This window comes from Phragmites australis, chromosome 2, assembly GCF_958298935.1.
Source record: "Phragmites australis chromosome 2, lpPhrAust1.1, whole genome shotgun sequence".
NCBI lineage: Eukaryota > Viridiplantae > Streptophyta > Magnoliopsida > Poales > Poaceae > Phragmites > Phragmites australis.
Genome location: NC_084922.1, coordinates 14403074 through 14421579, shown reverse-complemented (window position 1 = coordinate 14421579; position 18506 = coordinate 14403074).

Genomic DNA, 18506 nt, shown 5'->3' with positions numbered 1-18506 from the left:
CAGTTAATCTTGAGCTTCAGCACATGCGGAGGCAGCCCGTTTGAGGTCAGAGAGTTAAGAAATTCCGAAGGGTAGTAGCTATGGGGGTCATCTTCAACGCGATCAAAGCTATGGTACACCATCTCGTCCCTCCAAAAATAACCAATCATCTTCATGTCAATCGTATCCACACACTCGTTTTGTGCATACAGGATGGCTCTCGATGTAATGTAGTTTGGATCAGCCAGGTTTGCATCGAGCATCGAAAACACGCTATCTATAAGTTTATCAAGGTATGTGTACTTTTCTGTATACGGCACGCATATATCATCAGGAAGTCATATGTTGTCATCACTATCAGTCTCCTCGATGCCATTACCAATGTGCAACAGGTATTCCACAAACCATGGGTCGCTCTGAGCCCTCATGTTACGCATGAGCCTTAGGTGTCGCATGCGCTCCCACAAGTAGGGCATGCATAGCATCGAATCTACTAGCGAGACCTTAACCCCTTTCGGACAACAGGGAGGACCTATCTAAAGTCACCACCAAATATAATTGTCTTCCCACCAAACATGACATCTTACCGACCTATTATGTCGCTCATGCTATTGTCCAGGGCCTCCATTGCCTACCTCTTAGTCATAGAGGCTTCATCCCACATAATCAGTGACATCGCTTGTAGAAGCTTAGCCATCCCACTCTGTTTTATGAAACTACAGAAACCCTCATCACCAATGGTCAGACGTATCTTGAATCGCGAGTGCGCGGTTCTTGAAAGTACTTGATGTCGCTTAGAGGGGGGTGAATAGGCGATATCTGAAATTTAAAACCCACAACGGATTATAGCGTCTGGATACTCTGGGTCAATCTGGAGACTCTGAGTTATACAGACCCAGATACTCCGAGTGAACCCGGATAGTCCAGCCTGAATAGGAAGTTGAAAACTAAGAACTTTTAAGCAAATCTACTTTAGTCTATGAGTTATCATAGGTTCTAATAGATGTCTAAAGACCTATTGACCAACAACCTGCAACTACACACTCATAAGCAAGTAGATCGGGGCAAATAGCCCAAAATCAACTAGAACAAGAAAGTAAAGGAGAAAAAAATTTGTATCCCGAAGTTCGTTCACTCCACAAAGAAGTGCCTAAGTATCTATTGAGGAGCTCACAAAGAGCCGCGTCTCTTTCGACCCTTTCCTCACCCAAGCAACCACCAAGGTCAAGCTAGAGTTACTTACTCAAATTGTTGGGGGTAATACAAACTCCTCGGGACACTCCAGAGCTTGGGTGCTCTCCGGGCGACACCTAACCGTCTAGGAGCTCAAGGCTCTAAGAGTAAATGTCACATCCTAAAATCCGTAATTGCATAATTAAGCATAAATATGCTCCTTAAGTATTATGTTTAATTTTGCGTGATTTTGCTATGTAACCATAAAGTAATTCGTTTAAAATCATTTGGATAAGAGAAAGAAAATTGGGAGAGAAAAGAATAGAAATCGCATTGAAAATACCTACTTTCTCTAACATGTGAGCCCCACAAGTGGCCCCACCATCCCAACCACTCAAATGGGCAGCCCCACCTACTCTCTCTCTCTCTCCTCCCTCACTCCCCACGCCCCCACCTGTGTAGCACACAGTAGTTGCAGCTGCTGCCCCTCTCACTCCCCTCTCAAGCTCTCTCACTCTCCCTTGGATTTCTCTCTCTAAGAGCAAGGTCAAGGTATACATGTGGTACCATTGCATTCTCTAGCTCATGAGCTACTCATCTATCCAATTCATTTTTGATTTCATGGAAGAATCGAGTAGTTCTTGAAGTTCTTGAGCTTTTTGGAGCAAAAATGGAGTTCTGGACAAATTTGAGCTATAGAGTCGTATTGCTAATTGATGAGTGAGTTTCAGGACCCTTGGACTATCCCTAACATGTTCCCTTTAGGCTTGAAGAAGATCGTAACTCGAATCGACCAAAAATCCACTCACGAACAGCTTTTCTGGGCTTACCCGGATACTCCGGCCTCACCCAGATACTCCGGGTTCAGCAGAAATCGTCCGTCGAATTGTGTTCAAAATTTGTTAGGGTTTAGGGTGTACGATGGGTTTAGAATACTTTGATAGGGCATATACATGTTTGTGTAGCACAAATTTGTAAAGTGAGTCGAATCTACCGAGAGAAAAGTTGTGGAAGAACCTAAGTCTGCCTCACCCGGATAATCCGAATAAACCCAGAGACTCTGGGTAATTGCGTTTACGATTAACCGAGCGCCTCTCCAGAGCCTCACCCGGAGTGTCCGGCACATCCCAAATAGTCTAGACCAGCCCGGAGGTTCCGGGTTAAGTCAGAATAGTAGCTAACCGAGCACCTTCACCGGAGGATGGTCCAGAGGCTCTGGAACCCGGATATTTCGAATTCACCCGGATACTCTAGGCCAGTCAAATAAAAAGGCAGTAACCGAGCGTCTCTTCCGGAGGATCACCCGGAGGGTCCAGACCCAGATACTCTGGACCAATCCGAATACTCCGGGTGGTTGTTATTTTCCAGATTTCATTTAGATCGTTTAGTGTTGCATTGATTCACATGTCTTGTACTTCTAGCATGTTGTTAAGCATTGTGGCATACCTTGTTGCATTCATTCATGCTCACCATTGCACGCGTTTCTGTTTAGTGAACAAGGAGCCGGAGCGTGACGCGGTTGTAGTTGAAGACGACGCCCACCTCCCGGTTTTCTGTGAGTGTTGCATGGGTAATTATAGGCAGCCACCTGAGCAGCAAAGCAAGCAATTAAGCATATTGCACCTTTGTTCAATTGAATGAAGTCTAAAATTGATAAACTATGCTTATGTATGTTTGCATGTATCGAGTCGAGATCGGATACAAGTGGGTTATGTTGTATGCATTACTTCTACCTTGAATTGTTGTTCATCCTTTCCTTGTCGCTTTGAGTATATTGTTGGTCTAGATTACAAGTGAAATCGAAATGCTTAGCAATGCATAGGTCATTCGGTAGAAGTCGAGCAGTGAATTGTTTCATCATTCGCGAGCATAGAAGTTATTTACTTTCGTAATGTTCACAATATTGGATATGGGTTGATGATGGTTGTATGAGTGGTGAGTATGAGACGAGACGTGGGCGGTGCTAGGAGGTGTTTATCCTGCCTGGATGTGGAGTTCCCCTGGGTAGGTCGGAAGAGGAAACTAAACACCGTAGACCGCTTGTGTAGTTGGCTTTAGCACTTACCTTACTCACCACATGCCGATCTAATGGTAAGGCGGGATGAATACCTTTGTAGCTGTGGTCATTTGGGGCCTGAACATCGACGGTGTGAGCGGGCGGTCTTGTATTGGTACTAGTTTGCTCCGGGAGTAGTTCTAGTACCGCCGCACCGAGCGATGCATGTTTCAAATGATCGGGACTTAAGGTTGACATGAGTACCCCTTGTATGAATCTATGTGGTCATGCAAGTCGTATGGTCCTCAAATCGTGTGGGTCCAGGAGAATGCCCCTGCAGAGTGTAAAAATATTTCGAAATGCTACGCTCTCGGTCATGAGCATGCTTCTGTCCATCTGCATCGGTCGTAGAGTTTTCACTTGTGATTGATGGTTGGATATGTGGGAGATGGTTGAGTTGGTCTTTGTTACATGTATGTTCATAATGGTTTCAATTATTTATGTTCAGTTGGTTATGGCAGGGTAGAGTTATGTTATTGTTGGTTAAGTTAGTTGCTCACACATATGTGTCCAGGTTGCTTACTGCTTATGTTTAACTTAATCATGTGATTTTTCCTTGCTAATGTCTCAATGCATAATCCTTGGAGTCGAGCTATGTATATGTGCTCTATATGGTTTAAGTCTTGCGAGTACCTTCGTACTCATGCCTGTGTTTTCAGGTGTTGGTGGTGAGGAAGAGTCAGTGTTTGGCTACTTCGTGCTTGCCGATCAAGGTGGCGGGCAAGAGTAGTGCATCCTACTCTCGGAGGTCGTGCTTTTGGGGTGGAGCCTAAGGGCATGTGGCTCCACTCTCTTTTGTCTAATAGGTTTATGTTTCCGCTGCGTAGATGTTGTTGCCTTTTGTTGTAAATTGTTGAAAATGGTTGTATGTTAAAGACTTGTAATATAAATGTTAATTACTTGCTCTTTCTTAAGCTATGTTGTGATGCTAAATGTTGGAAGCCATGTGTTCCGATCTTGGGCACAAAACACGTGCCAGGACTACCGGAATGATATTCTGGTTAATCATCGAGGTTGTGATTATGAATAATGATCCTCCTGGTGATTAATTAGAATATTATTTGAATGGTTCCTTATAATAAAGAACACAGATCGATGGCTTGGCAATGAACTCAAGTGCTCAAGATTGGATTTAAGCTCAATAGCTCTTAGTCTCACTCTCCCAACCCTACTCTCCAAATCTTCCAAGATTTAAGGTTTTAGAGGAGTTAGGAGGGCTATTGAATGGCTATGAATAAGTTTGTCCACGAGTTATTCAGCAGCAAATGAAGGAGGGGGTGAGGGGGTATTTATACCCTCCCCTCAAAAACTAGCCGTTACTATGCTTTTTGAACTGACCTGGAGTATCCGGGTCAACCCAGAGACTCTGGGTTGGCACAAATCACACAGCCACGAGCCTGTCCGAAACCCAACCCAGAGGGTCCAGATGAACACAGAACCCAGAGGGTTCGGGTCAACCCGGAGGGTCCAGGTGAAACTTTTAGGCTCTAACCGAGACTCTCTATCAGAGTTGTCGGTGTATCAGGAACCAAGGGTCCCTGAGTCCCGAGACCGAACCGGCCATCCGTCACGCGTCACCATCCCGCGAGGTCCGCCCTGCGAGAGAAGAAGAATCTAAGTCCCGGGAGAAGGAGCTCGGGGCCGCCGCCTCTGGTTCCCGAGCACCCCAGTTCCCCGATGATCCGCGGAGTCCAAGTACCAGGAAGGAAGTGCTCGGGAGAGAGTGCTCGGGGCTGCACGTGGCAGCCCCCGAGGACTCGGTTCCCCGAAGGTTTCCCCCAGTGCTCGGGAGAGAGTGCTCGGGGCTGCACGTGGCAGCCCCCAAGGACTCGGTTCCCCGAAGGTTTCCCCCCGTGCTCGGGAGAGAGTGCTCGGGGCTGCACGTGGTAGCCCCCGAGGACTCGGTTCCCCGAAGGTTTCCCCCAGTGCTCGAGAGAGAGTGCTCGGGGCTGCACGTGGTAGCCCCCGAGGACTCGGTTCCCCGAAGGTTCGCGCAAGATCGTTCGACGACCCAAAGGGTCCCCTCGCCGGGGTGTCAGCCAGTCAAAGACACGAATGCCGCATTTAATAGGCACGCGCGGCCTGACATCCTGACATTCTTAGCTGCCCACGCCCTAGTGTCAAACCCTGCCATGCTCTGGCAGGGGGGCGTGGGTCCATTTAATGCACGGGTCCCGTCCCGTTTCACCCGGGTGCCTCGGGATAACGTTGCCAGAATCGAAGCGCTCCGCCTGCCACCCTGCCCCGGCAGAAGAACAAGACAGGGTGGGCGCACCGGGCACCTCTGCGGCTGCCCGGTGGGCCCCCTTAATGGCACCGGAGGACCTCCACAGTGGCGGGTGGTCGGATACACGCCGCAATCTTCCACCACCCCTGTCACTTCGCCGAAGCGGAATGATGACGCCTTTCTTCGTGGCACCTTGGCACGTGCGCCCCCTCTTTCCCATTCAGGATAGGTCGAGGTCGGCGCGCCTATAAAAGGAAAGGATGGAGAATACATAAAAAAACAACGCTCACAGCTCACAGCAAACAACACACACGCTCACGACTCATCCTTGAAGCATTCCGCCTCAGATCCGGAAGCCCCCAAGAAGCACCCGAAGCCCAGATCAAAAGACGAAGAACATCACAAACAAGCTCAAACCAAGCTAGAACACGAGAGCTTCAAGCTCTCTGTAGACAACTCACCTCTGTAAGCAGATACATCCTTGAAGAATTCCCTTCAAGGATAGATATAGCACTCACACAGGAGTAGGGTGTTACGCCTCCGTGCGGCCCGAACCTGTCTAAACCCCAGTGCATCCATCTTTCTCGCACTAGGACGATCATCTCCCACCAGCCACTGCATTTATTTCCGTTCCCATTTATTTCCCAGACAAGCTCGTTCAGGATCATCCCCCCGGCCGAATCTCTGAAAAGGGGTCTCTCAGGATCCCTGCGACAGGAGTTCATCCTCCGACAGCTGGCACGCCAGGTAGGGGGGAATATCCCTGGATTTGTTTGTTTCGCTTTTTTCCCACAGGAAAAGATGGCCGGTGGGCACCGTCTCCAGCGTTCCGGCTCCACTTCCAGTGACGAAGCGCTGTCCGACGCCAGAGGGAGCCCAGTCGCTGCTGCATACCAGCAGTAGCCGCCATCCACGTGTGCGGTTTTTCCCGCTCAAGGGGATCAAGGCGCTGGGCCCATCAGGGCCGCCGCCACCGCTGCCGACGCATTTTCCGGCCCCCAGCAGGTGGTCGAGACCCCGGCCGCTAGGTCCACCTCTGGACCACATCGGGTGCCACCTCGGCGCAGGCTCGCATTCAGCGAAGCCAGCCCAGGGAGCGCGCTGCAGCACATGCTCTCCTCAGGCACCCACCCGTTCAGGCCACGCCGAACACTCCGGAAGGTTGGTGGATCCAAGATGTCATCGCTTTGGTCGGCACTGCCCGTCGCCAGGTGCAGGCCGGGAGTCCTCGCACCACCTCTCAGCGTGGCGCCGCCAGAGCCGGCTCCTCAACGGGCAACGCCCGCACGGGCCGAGGGGCCTCCAGGCGGAGTGTCGTCCCCCTGGCCGTGTCCGAAGCCCGGGACCTTCGCTTGCGCCTTGACGAGCGGAGGGGCCACGAGGATGCCCGAGTTACTCTCGAGCGCCAGCGGGAGACCCGGCAGGGGGTCGGGGCAGAGGACCAGGCTTCCTCTCTCCCAGCCCAAGGCCACCGGGGATCCCCGGCTCGCCGCCACTCGCCACCAAGGACCCCTACTCGTGCTGCGGGGTACGGCACCGGCTGCCGTGCCTTCACCACCGAGCTCCGTCGGGTCAGGTGGCCTTCTAAGTTCCGCCCCGAGCTGCAGGAGAAGTACGACGGATCCATTGACCCCGTCGAGTTCCTCCAGATCTACACAACGGCCGTCCAAGCGGCTGGAGGCAGCGTAAAGGTGATGGCAAACTATTTTCATGTTGCCTTGAGGGGCTCCGCCCGCTCTTGGCTTATGAACTTACCCCCAGGGTCTATTAGCTCCTGGGATGACCTGTGCCACCAGTTTGTGGCCAACTTTCAGGGCACGTTTACGCGCCCCGGTTTGGAGTGCGACCTCCACGCCGTCCAGCAGCAGGAAGGGGAGACGCTACGGCACTTTATACAGCGCTTTAGCCAGGTTCGCAACACTATTCCGCGAGTGGCCCCCCATGCTGTTATTGTTGCTTTCCGGCAGGGCGTCCGCGACGAGCGGATGCTCGAAAAGCTAGGTACGCACGAGATCGAGACCACTGCGGAACTCTTCGCACTGGCCAATAAGTGCGCCAAGGCTGCGGAGGCCAGGGCGTGGCATGCTCCTCGCCCCGCCTCCGACCAGCCAAGTTCTTCCCGCTCCGACAAGCGGGAAAAGAAGAAGAGAAGGAAGCGCGAGGCCGCTCCCGTTGAGCCGACCCAGGTCCCCACTCACAGGGTGCCGCAAGAGCCCGACCGCCGGCAAGAGCGCCGGCCTGGCGTCGACCGATGTCCCGTCAGAGCCCCTACTTGGGCTCCTCCTTGGGCCTCCGTGCCCACGAGGGCCCCGGCTCCAGCTAGGGCACCGGCTCCAGCAAGAGCCCCAGCCCCCGGCCGAGCTCCTGCTCTAGCGAGAGCCCCGGCCCCCGGCCGAGCTCCTGCTCCAGCGAGGGCCCCCGCTCCCGCAGGGCCCGAGCCAGGTAAATGGTGTCCCATACACCAGACCAGATGGCACGACCTCACGGAGTGTCGTACGGTCAAAGGACTCGTGGAGCAGCGCCAGAGGGAGCGCGACGAGTCCCGCGGAGGGGGCGATGCTGAGGTCGCCCCCGACAACGCCGAGCTCGGCTTCCAGGAGCCCGAGCACGCCGTCGCCTTCATCGACGGAGGCGCCTACACACCTTACTCACGCCGTGGCATCAAGGTCATGCGACGCGAGGTGTGCTCGGCAACCCCGAGCGAGGAGGCCGCAAGGCCCCTGAGGTGGTCGGATACTCCGATCACGTTCAGCATGGCTGATCACCCCGCCAGTACTGCAGCCGTGGGACGGCTACCTCTGGTAGTGTCTCCCACTATCTGCAATGTTAAGGTCGGCAGAGTGCTGATCGACGGTGGTGTCGGCCTCAACCTCCTCTCTAAGAAGGCTTTCGAGAAGCTGCAGGTGTCCTCCCGACGCCTAAAGCCATCGCTCCCCTTCTGCGGAGTGACCCCCGGGCACTCCCTGCCCCTCAGGTAGGTCGAGTTGCCCGTGACGTTCGGGAGCCGGGACAACTTCCGCACGGAGTGCGTCCTCTTCGACGTCGCAGAGCTCCCTCTCCCCTACAACGCCATCCTCGGGCGTCCGGCGCTAGCCAAGTTTATGATGGCCTGCATTATGCATACCTTACGGTTAAGATGCCCGGCCCCGCAGGCTCTATCTCCGTGATCGCCGACTCCGGCGGCGCCGTCTCCTGCGCTGAGCAGTCATACATGGCTCTGGTCTCGACGCAGGCTAAGGTCGATGGCTCTATAGGGGGCCCGGGACCCTTTTCATCCAAACCCCGACTCACCGCCGACACCTCTATTCCAACGAAGGAGGTCGTGGTGGGCGAAGACGCTACCCAGGTCGTCCGTATCGGCGGTGACCTGGGCAGCAAATAGGAAAGCGCGCTCGTCGCCTTCCTCCGGGCTAACGCAGACGTGTTTACCTGGCAACCGTCCGACATGCCCGGGATCCCTAGGGAGGTGATCGAGCATCACTTGGCGGTGCGTCCGGACGCCCGCTCGGTGAAGCAGGAGGTCCGGCGGCAGGCGCCTGAGCGCCAGAAGTTTATCCGCGAACAGGTTAGCAAGCTCCTCGACGCCGGGTTTATCCGAGAAGTCCTTCACCCTGACTGGCTCGCAAACCCCGTCATCGTCCCGAAGGCCAACAGCAAGCTCCGCATGTGCGTGGACTACACCGACCTAAATAAGGCTTGCCCTAAAGATCCCTTCCCCTTACCTCGCATTGATCAAATTATAGATGCAACTGCGGGATGTGATCTTTTGTGCTTTTTAGATGCAAACTCTGGGTACCAACAGATTCGCATGGCCATAGGGGACGAGGAAAAAACTGCTTTTACCACTCCGGTGGGGACTTATTGCTATATATCAATGCCTTTTGGCCTGCGCAATGCTGGGTCTTCCTTCCAGCGCGCTATCGTATTACCCTTAACACGCAGGTTGGCCGCAACGTCGAAGCTTACATCAACGATCTCGTGATCAAAACCCGAGACCGCGCCACCCTGCTCGAGGACCTTACCGAGACTTTCAACAGTCTCCACTCCACCCGCCTCAAGCTCAACCCGGAGAAGTGTGTCTTCGGGGTACCGGCGGGCAAGCTCCTTGGTTTCTTGGTCTTTGGCCGAGGAATCGAGGTCAACCCAGAGAAGATCCGGGCCATCGAGCAAATGCGACCCCCAGTTCGACTCAAGGAGGTCCAGCGTCTCACCGGCTGCATTTCAGCCCTCGGACGCTTCATCTCCAAGCTCGGGGAGCGAGGGCTCCCCCTCTTCAAGCTTTTGAAGAAATCTGGTCATTTTGACTGGACGCCGGAGGCTGAGCAGGCCTTCCGCGACTTAAAGAAGTACCTTACTTCGCCACCTGTGCTGGTGGCTCCCTCTCAAGGTGAGCCCCTACTGCTCTACGTTTCGGCCACTCCTCAGGTCGTGAGCATAGTGCTGGTGGTGGAGCGCGACGAGTGTTCAGGGCCGGGTGCTGGGTCCTAGCTCCCAGAGGCCCCTGACCACTCACCCGCCCTCGCGGCTCCCCCTGGGCAAGGGGTCGAGCCCGAGCACGCTGCTCCTCCCAGCCAGGGAGTCGAGCCCGCGTGCCCGGCCAGCCCCGACCATGCCGCCGAGCCTGGGGGCTGCGACAGCACCCCGGGTGAAGCCGCCGTCCGGGCCCGCCGGGTGCAGCGACCGGTGTACTTTATCAGTGAAGTCCTCCGGGAAGCCAAGACAAGATATCCCCAGGCGCAGAAGCTGCTCTATGCCGTGCTCGTCGCTTCCCGGAAGCTGCGCCGCTACTTTCAGGCGCACAAGATCTCGGTGGTTACCACGTATCCACTGGGGCCCATTCTCCGGAACCGGGAGGGCACCGGGCGCGTTGTCAAATGGGCAGTAGAGCTGGCAGAGTTCGACCTACACTTCGTCAGTCGCCAGGCAATCAAAAGCCAGGCGCTCTCCGACTTCTTGGCAGAGTGGACGCCCGTCCCCTACATCGTCCCAGAATAGATCTCTGCCTATCCCGGGCGCGACGCGCCCGGGTACTGGGTCATGCACTTCGACGGCTCCCTCTCGGTTAAAGGCGCAGGGGCCGGAGTGGTTCTCACCTCCCCAACAGGTGAAGAGCTCCGGTACGTCGTGCAGTTACAGTTCCGCGCATCCAACAACATGGCGGAGTATGAAGGTCTCATCGCCGGCCTCCGAGCTGTGGTGGGGCTCGGGATTCGTCGCTTCCTGGTCAAAGGGGACTCCCAACTGGTCGTCAACCAGGTATCCAAGGAGTACCAGTGCACGGATCCTCAAATGGCGGCGTACGTGGCTACGGTCAGGAAGCTTGAGAGACGCTTCGATGGCCTCGAGTTGCGGCATATCCCTCGCCGCGACAACGCTCTGGCCGACGAGCTCTCTCGCCTGGCCTCCTCACGTGCGCGCGTCCCTGCCGGAGTCTTTGAAGAAAGACTCGCACGGCCTTCCGTCCTGCCTGCCGAACAGGATGAAGGGGAAACCTCAAACTCAATTCAGGGGACCCCGGCGGTGCCCTCAGTGGGAAGCCCCGTCAGGGCGCCGCCGTCCGGCGAGTGCGCTGTGCTCGCCGAATGTTCTCAAGATGCCTCGTGGATGTTTGACATCCGAGGGTACTTGAAAGAAAAGTTCCTACCCGGGGATGAGGCGTCTGCCGAAAGAGTTGCTCGGCAGTCCAGACGCTATGCCATAGTAGATGGGGATCTCTACTGGCGTAGCGCAGGAGGTGTCCTCCTGAAATGCATCTCCCGGGCAGAAGGCGGCGATCTTCTCGCTGAGGTCCACGAGGGCGAGTGCGGTGGCCATTCATCGTTCCGCACGCTGGTTGGGAAGGCCTTCCGGCAAGGTTTCTACTGGCCTACAGCTCTCCAGGATGCTTCCGAGCTGGTTCGGCGCTGCAGGGCGTGCCAGTTCCATGCAAAGCAGATTCACCAGCCAGCTCAGGCTCTTCATACCATTCCCCTGTCATGGCCTTTCGCGGTCTGGGGTTTGGACATTCTGGGTCCATTCCCCCGAGCAGTCAGGGGCTATGCATACCTATATGTCGCTATCGACAAGTTCACCAAGTGGCCGGAGGCGGTCCCAGTCATCAAGGTGACCAAAAACACGGCGCTCCAGTTTATCCGCAGCATCACCAGCCGCTTTGGCGTCCCGAACCGAATCATCACCGACAACGGCACCCAGTTCACAACTGCCTTGTTCGGGGACTATTGCGAAGACCTCGGCATCAAGCTCTGCTTCGCTTCCGTCGCTCATCCTTGGAGTAACGGGCAGGTCGAGCGCGCCAACGCGGAGATACTGAAGGGCCTCAAAACCCGGACCTATAACGTGCTCGCTAGGCACGGAAAGGGATGGGTGGACGAGCTGCCAGCCGTGCTGTGGGCTAATCGGACTACGCCAAGCCGCGCCACCGGGGAGACTCCGTTCTTCCTCGTCTATGGCGCCGAGGCAGTCCTCCCCTCCGAGCTCACTATGGGCTCCCCTCGAGTGCATGCGTATTCTGAGGGTGAGCAGGAGCAACAAAGGCGCGACGACGTGGACTACCTGGAAGAGCGCCGGCGACGTGCCGCCGTCCGGGCGGCTCGATACCAGCAGAGTCTGCGGTGTTATCATCTGCGCCATGTTCAGGCCCGGTCTCTCGAGGTGGGGGACCTAGTTCTCCGACGCGTCCAGTCGCGCGAAGGAATGAATAAGCTGTCCCCTGTGTGGGAAGGTCCCTTCACCGTGATCACCGTCCCGCGGGCAGGTTCTTTCAGGTTGGCGACGGAGGAAGGATAGCCACTCCCGAATCCGTGGAACATCGAGCATCTCCGACGTTTCTACCCGTAGATGGTCGTGCTCGCGGCCCAGGTCAGCAAGGCCGGGGGCTTCTCCCCGCCCAAGCAGTCCGAGGGCTCCGCCCCTTGGGTAAGTCGCTGTCGCCCCCACCTTGTAAATATTGTACATTCAGTATGTTAATAAGCAATCGCTGTGTCGAAGTATTTTTTCTGGATTCCGTATGTTTAATCTATCTGGTGAGGTGCTCGTTTGTGCGAGAAAAAGGTCGCTCTCTCTTTTTCCCCGCTGATAAAAGTATCCCCATCGGTATGCATGCGAGCAGTCGCCGCTGACTTACGTCCGGCATGGTAGGCTGTGGTGTTCGGTGTCGTGACAGGCTCCCGGGCACTACCCGGTTTCGGAGTGCTCTGGGTAATCCCATCGCTTGAGCTGCTCGAGTAGTCCGGAGCTCGGGCCCCCGGAGCGGGCTGTCGGTGCTCGGTCTGGTCTGTCATACCCGGGCGCCACCAAACCATAGGACCTCTGGGCTATGCCTCTGTCCGCTTTTGTCCGCCGGTTTGGGTATTCGAGAGGTCTCGGGTCGAAAGCGAGAGCAGTCTATAGCAAGTACCGCACTAACAGAGCGCACCAGACAAAGAAATTCTATATTCTCTCTTAAAGTTATAGGCTGGCAATCACGAGCAGTTCGGCCGCGAGGGCTTCAATGCCCCGGTCTCTGGTCGGCCCCAAGGGTCCTCGGGTGGTCCTACCACTTAGGCATGGGTGGTCGAGATCACCCAACCCCAGGAGCCTCGTATGCCTCTGGGCACTCGGGCGCTCCGTTGAAAGAATCAAGTCCCCGGGCACCCGAGCTCGGAAGCACATCCCTCCTGGATCGATGGGCCGGAAGGCCGACAGCTGTCCGGTGAGTGGTTATATTCAGACAAGTCTGCTTTCAGTAAATTTATGTTCCCGAGTCATTCTCGGGGGCTCTCGCGCTTTAATCTGTTCGGCGAGGTGGTCTCCTCGCACGCAAAAACCCTGCCGCGTGTCTACTTTTTCCCAGAACGACAGAGCGGTTTGTAGAAAGGAGTACCGCGCATGCGGTAATGTCTGACCGAAGCCCTTCGTGGTGGTCATGGTGTTCGGTCCGCTTTTAAGGACCCCGAGCACTACCGAGTCCTCGGGTGCCCTGGGTAATCCTATCGCTCGAGCCGCTCGAGTAGTCCGGAGCTCAGGCCTCGGGGGCGGGCTGTCAGTGCTCGGTCCGGCCCGTTTTAAGCCCGGGCACCACCGGACCGCGAGGACTCTTGGTCACATTCTCGCCCGCACGCGTCTCCCTTCTACTAACTGAGTGGTCGCAAAGTGAAAAAGTGTTCACTAGGCATGGCGTGTTCCGAGCGGAATCGATCTATCTCCCGGGCAAGGAAGTCTGTGTCTTTGTCTCTTAACTTAGGCAATGCGGACTCACGAGAGCTCGAAGGCCGACTATGCCAGCAATAGCGATCAGGACAACTCCATTCTCGGGGACGGGAAGGTCGGGAACGGCTCGACTGAGTACTCCCCGGGACTTCCAGGCAGAGCATCAGAAGAAACATCAAACACTCGGAGAAATTGGAGTTGCGAGCCCAAGGAAAAGCTGCCACTATATTTACAAGACATATACAAGGCATTTTCTAAGGGTTCACTACTATATCTACATTCATCGAGACGACAAAAGAAAAAAGCTACAAAAGATCTAGTCGGCGGCGGAGGCGTCGGCTGAATCCTCTGAGTCGTCCCCGGGGGCTGGCGGCGGCGGCACCTCTCACCTGAAGCCGGCCGCCACCACAGCGGCGGTACTCCGGACCGCTACCCGGGCGGCCTCTCCCTCAGCCTCGACCACTCCCTCCCGCGCCGGCTCCAGCGGGAAGTTTGGGTCCCTGCTTCGGTAGCAGGCCAGGACGTGCTCGGCCACTGCATGTGCCAAGCCACGTCCCTCCCGGGCGGCAAGTTCCTGAACTGCCCAAGGCAGGGCCTCAAGGCGCTCACAGACCTGCTGAAGCCCCAACACTTGTCGTGCGGGGCTGTCGCTCTTCTTATCTTCAACGAGCCGCCCAAGACCACCCTTCTCTACGGCCTGCCGCATCCGCCGGAGTATATCTTCCAGCATATGCTGCAGGTTGACCCGCGAGACAAAAGCTGTCTCGAGCTTCTCCTTGGCGGCCCTCAGCTGCGCCTCAAGTCCCTGGTCCCCGACCGGACTGGAAGAACCGCCAACGGCTGCAGGGGCGGCATCCTGCTTCGTCTTGGCCACCATCTCGGATAAGGTGCGTTCACGGGCAGTCAGTTCCGCCTCGTGCTTCGCGTTCTGCTCCGCCAGGTCACCGTGGCCGCTACCGCTGCGGCAGCCTCGCCCTCTCGATGACTCAGTTCACCTTCTCGGCGACTCAGCTCGCCCTCCCACCGGGCCAGCACATCCTCCTGCTGGGTCACCGAATCCTCCCATACACCGAGCTCCGACGCCGATAATTCGTTGTCCACATCCCGCAGGGAAACGTCCTCCTCCCAGCAGCGGATCTCTTCCCTGATCTTCCGGAGGTCGTCTTCCCTGCGCTGGAGGTCGGCGCGCGTCTTCTCGGCCGCGCCCTCCCGGCGGGTCAGCTCGGCTTGCCGCTCCTCCGCCGCCTGCTCTCGAGCTGCGACTTCTACCTCCCTCTCCTGTGCCTGCCCCATCCTGGCGAGGGCCTCGGCATCCTGCTTCGACGCCTCAGCCAGGCGGGCAGCATCTTCTCGTTCCCGCGCGGTTTCTGCCCGCGCGGTCTTCAAACTTTCTTGTTCCCGCGTGGCTTCCACGCAGATATCTTCTAGGAGCTTCTGCTCCCGCGCGGCCGCCGCACGGGCCTCCTCCTGGACGCCCGCCAGCTGCGCCTTCTCCAATGCCAGGCGGACACGCTCGGCCTTGAGCTCCCCCTCCTTGGCATTCACCGCTGCACCCAGCCACCCGACCGCTACTTGGACGCCTTCAATGGCGGCCAGGAAAGGGTCGGCGGGCTGGCCGGGCGCCGGTGGGGCCCAGGCCTCTCCACAGAGTGCCTCCAGGGGGTCCGAGCTCTCTGCAGGGCCCTGCACCACCATCCGCCCCGGGCTCTGCCTGCCCGGGGAAGGCTCCGCCGGCGCCGAAGACTCGGACGGCGGCCGCATTCCCTTATCGGCCGCCCTGTCCGCAGGCCCCGGCAAAGCATCCACCTCCACCGTCATCCGCCCCGGGCTCTCCGCGCCCGGGGTAGGTTCCTCCGGCGCCAAGGATCCGGACGGTTGCTCTGTCCTCCTCTCGGCCGCCACCTCCGCCTCTCTCCCGGTGGCCGCCACGACAATTGGCGCCTCCGCCGTTCCTGTGCCCGCCTCCGTCGGAGCAGCCGGCGGGCTCAGCTCTGGTCTCGACGCCCGCGCCTTCTCCGTTGCAGTGGCGCCTGCGGCCGGCCTACGGGAGACAGATGAAAAATGCCAAAGCTTAGTTCGGGCCAGAAATGCCCAGGAAAAAGCAAGAAAGGAGACTCACCGATACTGCCATTTGGCCGCTGGGAGCCTGATGTCCGGGTCCGGCGCCGTCGGTCCGGACTCCTCCCGCCGCCTCTTCCACTGGGGGCTCGGCTGAACCGCTGCGCGGGCCTCGGGTGCCGCTGCGCGGGTCTCGGGTTCTGCCATGCAGGTCGCGGGCGCCGGCGCAGGCCCCATCCGCACCAGCCGCGGCTCCAGCACTGGGAATGCCGCCGCTGCCGTTGGCGACGGCGGAGAGTCTGGCACTAGGATCAGGGCCCAGGGACGCTTTCCCCGATCTCCCGGCGCTACCTCCTCGACGATTGCAGCGGCGCCCTCCTCCCTGGCACGGCGGTCGCTGCCTGCGGCGACCCCTTCGCCAGCCCGCGCCGAGCTGCCAGCGACCTCCTCGCCAAGTAGCTCCTCCAGCCCGGGGAGTTCGGAGGCCTCGGGACTCCGGCTTCTTGGCTGGTCCACAGGCCCCTGGGCGTCGAACTCCGGCAGCCCCGCCATAATGGCCACCCGGTTGGGGTTGGCGCAGAGCGCCATCTCCGGCCAAGGGAGTTCCGTCCGGCCCATGTCCTCCGTTCCGGTGATCACCCTTGTCATCCCCCGCAGTTCCGCCAGTCCCAAATCCCAGCTCGCGCCTATCTGGGTCCTAGTGATGTCTTCCGGCCCGGTATAGAACCAGCTCGGCCGAGCCCGCTCTCGCAAAGGCGCCAGCCGACGGCGCAGGAAGTCCACGACCACCATGACGGAGGTCAGCCCGGACTCGCGCAGCTCCAGGATGCGCTCCAACACCGGCTTCAGCCTCGCGTCTTCTGGCGGTGGCGCCTCCCACGTCGATCGCCGAGGTGCCGCCGCCGCCTCTGGCAGCTTGAGGCGCTCATGGGGGTCGACGTCGATGAAGAACCAGTCCCGTCGCCACTCCTCCCACTTGCTGCGCAGCACCTGGGGAATGTAATGATCCCCCAGGCCATCCCGAAGCTGAAGGTTGCAGCACCCCGCGACGTCCGCCGTGGAGTGCCCCCTCTTCTTCCCCACCGGCCGGAGGACGAAGAAATGGCGAAGTAGCGTCGCCGACGGCGCCACCCCCATGAACATTTTGCAGAAATGCGCGAAGGTCGCCAACACCACCACAGAGTTGGGGCTTAGGTGCACCAATTGAATACCGTACGTCTCCAGCACTTGTAGGAAGAAGGTGGAGAACGGCGGCACCAACCCCGCCGCCACAAAGGAGGTGAAGAGGACGATCCGCCCTGGGACGGTCGTCATCGGCGTCAGGCTCGCCGGCGTCACCACCACAGCCCCTTCTTGCCCTTCCGGCACCAGCAGTTTCCTGATCTTGTCCGCCGCCTCCTCGTTCCTCAGACGAGACTCTGGCAAGATGCTATCCGAAGCCTTGTCCCGGCGTCCTCCTCCAACCCTCGTCATCTCGACAAGAATGAAAGGTGTTTTGGCGGTGGAAAGAGGGAGAAGAAAGAGTGCTCCGGTCGCCTGAGAATTTCCTAAGGGCTTCGGAGCACATAGAAGGCAAGAGCACAAGAGCAAGAAAGCGTAAAGAGGGGGACGGACCGATCATATCCCCCTTTTATCTCGAAAGTTCAAAAACTGCCGCCCAAACGGCTCGCTCGGCGAAGCGTCGCCTCGATCGGCGCAACCACCAGGCGAATCTCCTGCCGATCGCGCGACATCGGCGGCTGCCAGGCGTATTTTCCTCGATCCGCGCGGCAACCGCACGTGCCGTCCGTACGGTCATCATACCCTTCGGAAGTTGTGTGGACACGCATCCATTCATTTTCCCGTTGGGAGGTACTTGAGGTCTGGGTCCGTAAAAACCACCTCTCGAAAGCCTGCCACGTGGCGTCTGCACCAGCCTCGGCCTCGGCCGCGACGAAGGGCCCATCCGCCGTCTCCATCCCGTCGCCTGCCAATGGGCCCGGGGGCTACTGTCGGTGTATCAGGAACCAAGGGTCCCTGAGTCCCGAGACCGAACCGGCCATTCGCCACGCGTCACCATCCCGCGAGGTCCGCCCTGCGAGAGAAGAAGAATCTAAGTCCCGGGAGAAGGAGCTCGGGGCCGCCGCCTCTGGTTCCCGAGCACCCCAGTTCCCCGATGATCCGCGGAGTCCAAGTACCGGGAAGGAAGTGCTCGGGAGAGAGTGCTCGGGGCTACACGTGGCAGCCCCCGAGGACTCGGTTCCCCGAAGGTTTCCCCCAGTGCTCGGGAGAGAGTGCTCGGGGCTACACGTGGCAGCCCCCGAGGACTCGGTTCCCCGAAGGTTTCCCCCAGTGCTCGGGAGAGAGTGCTCGGGGCTGCACGTGGCAGCCCCCAAGGACTCGGTTCCCCGAAGGTTTCCCCCCGTGCTCGGGAGAGAGTGCTCGGGGCTGCACGTGGCAGCCCCCGAGGACTCGGTTCCCCGAAGGTTTCCCCCAGTGCTCGGGAGAGAGTGCTCGGGGCTGCATGTGGCAGCCCCCGAGGACTCGGTTCCCCGAAGGTTCGCACAAGATCGTTCGACGACCCAAAGGGTCCCCTCGCCGGGGTGTCAGCCAGTCAAAGACACGAATGCCGTATTTAATAGGCACGCGCGGCCTGACATCCTGACATTCTTAGCTGCCCACGCCCTAGTGTCAGACCCTGCCATACTCTGGCAGGGGGGCGTGGGTCCATTTAATGCACGGGTCCCGTCCCGTTTCACCCGGGTGCCTCGGGATAATGTTGCCAGAATCGAAGCGCTCCACTTGCCACCCTGCCCTGGCAGAAGAACAAGACAGGGTGGGCGCACC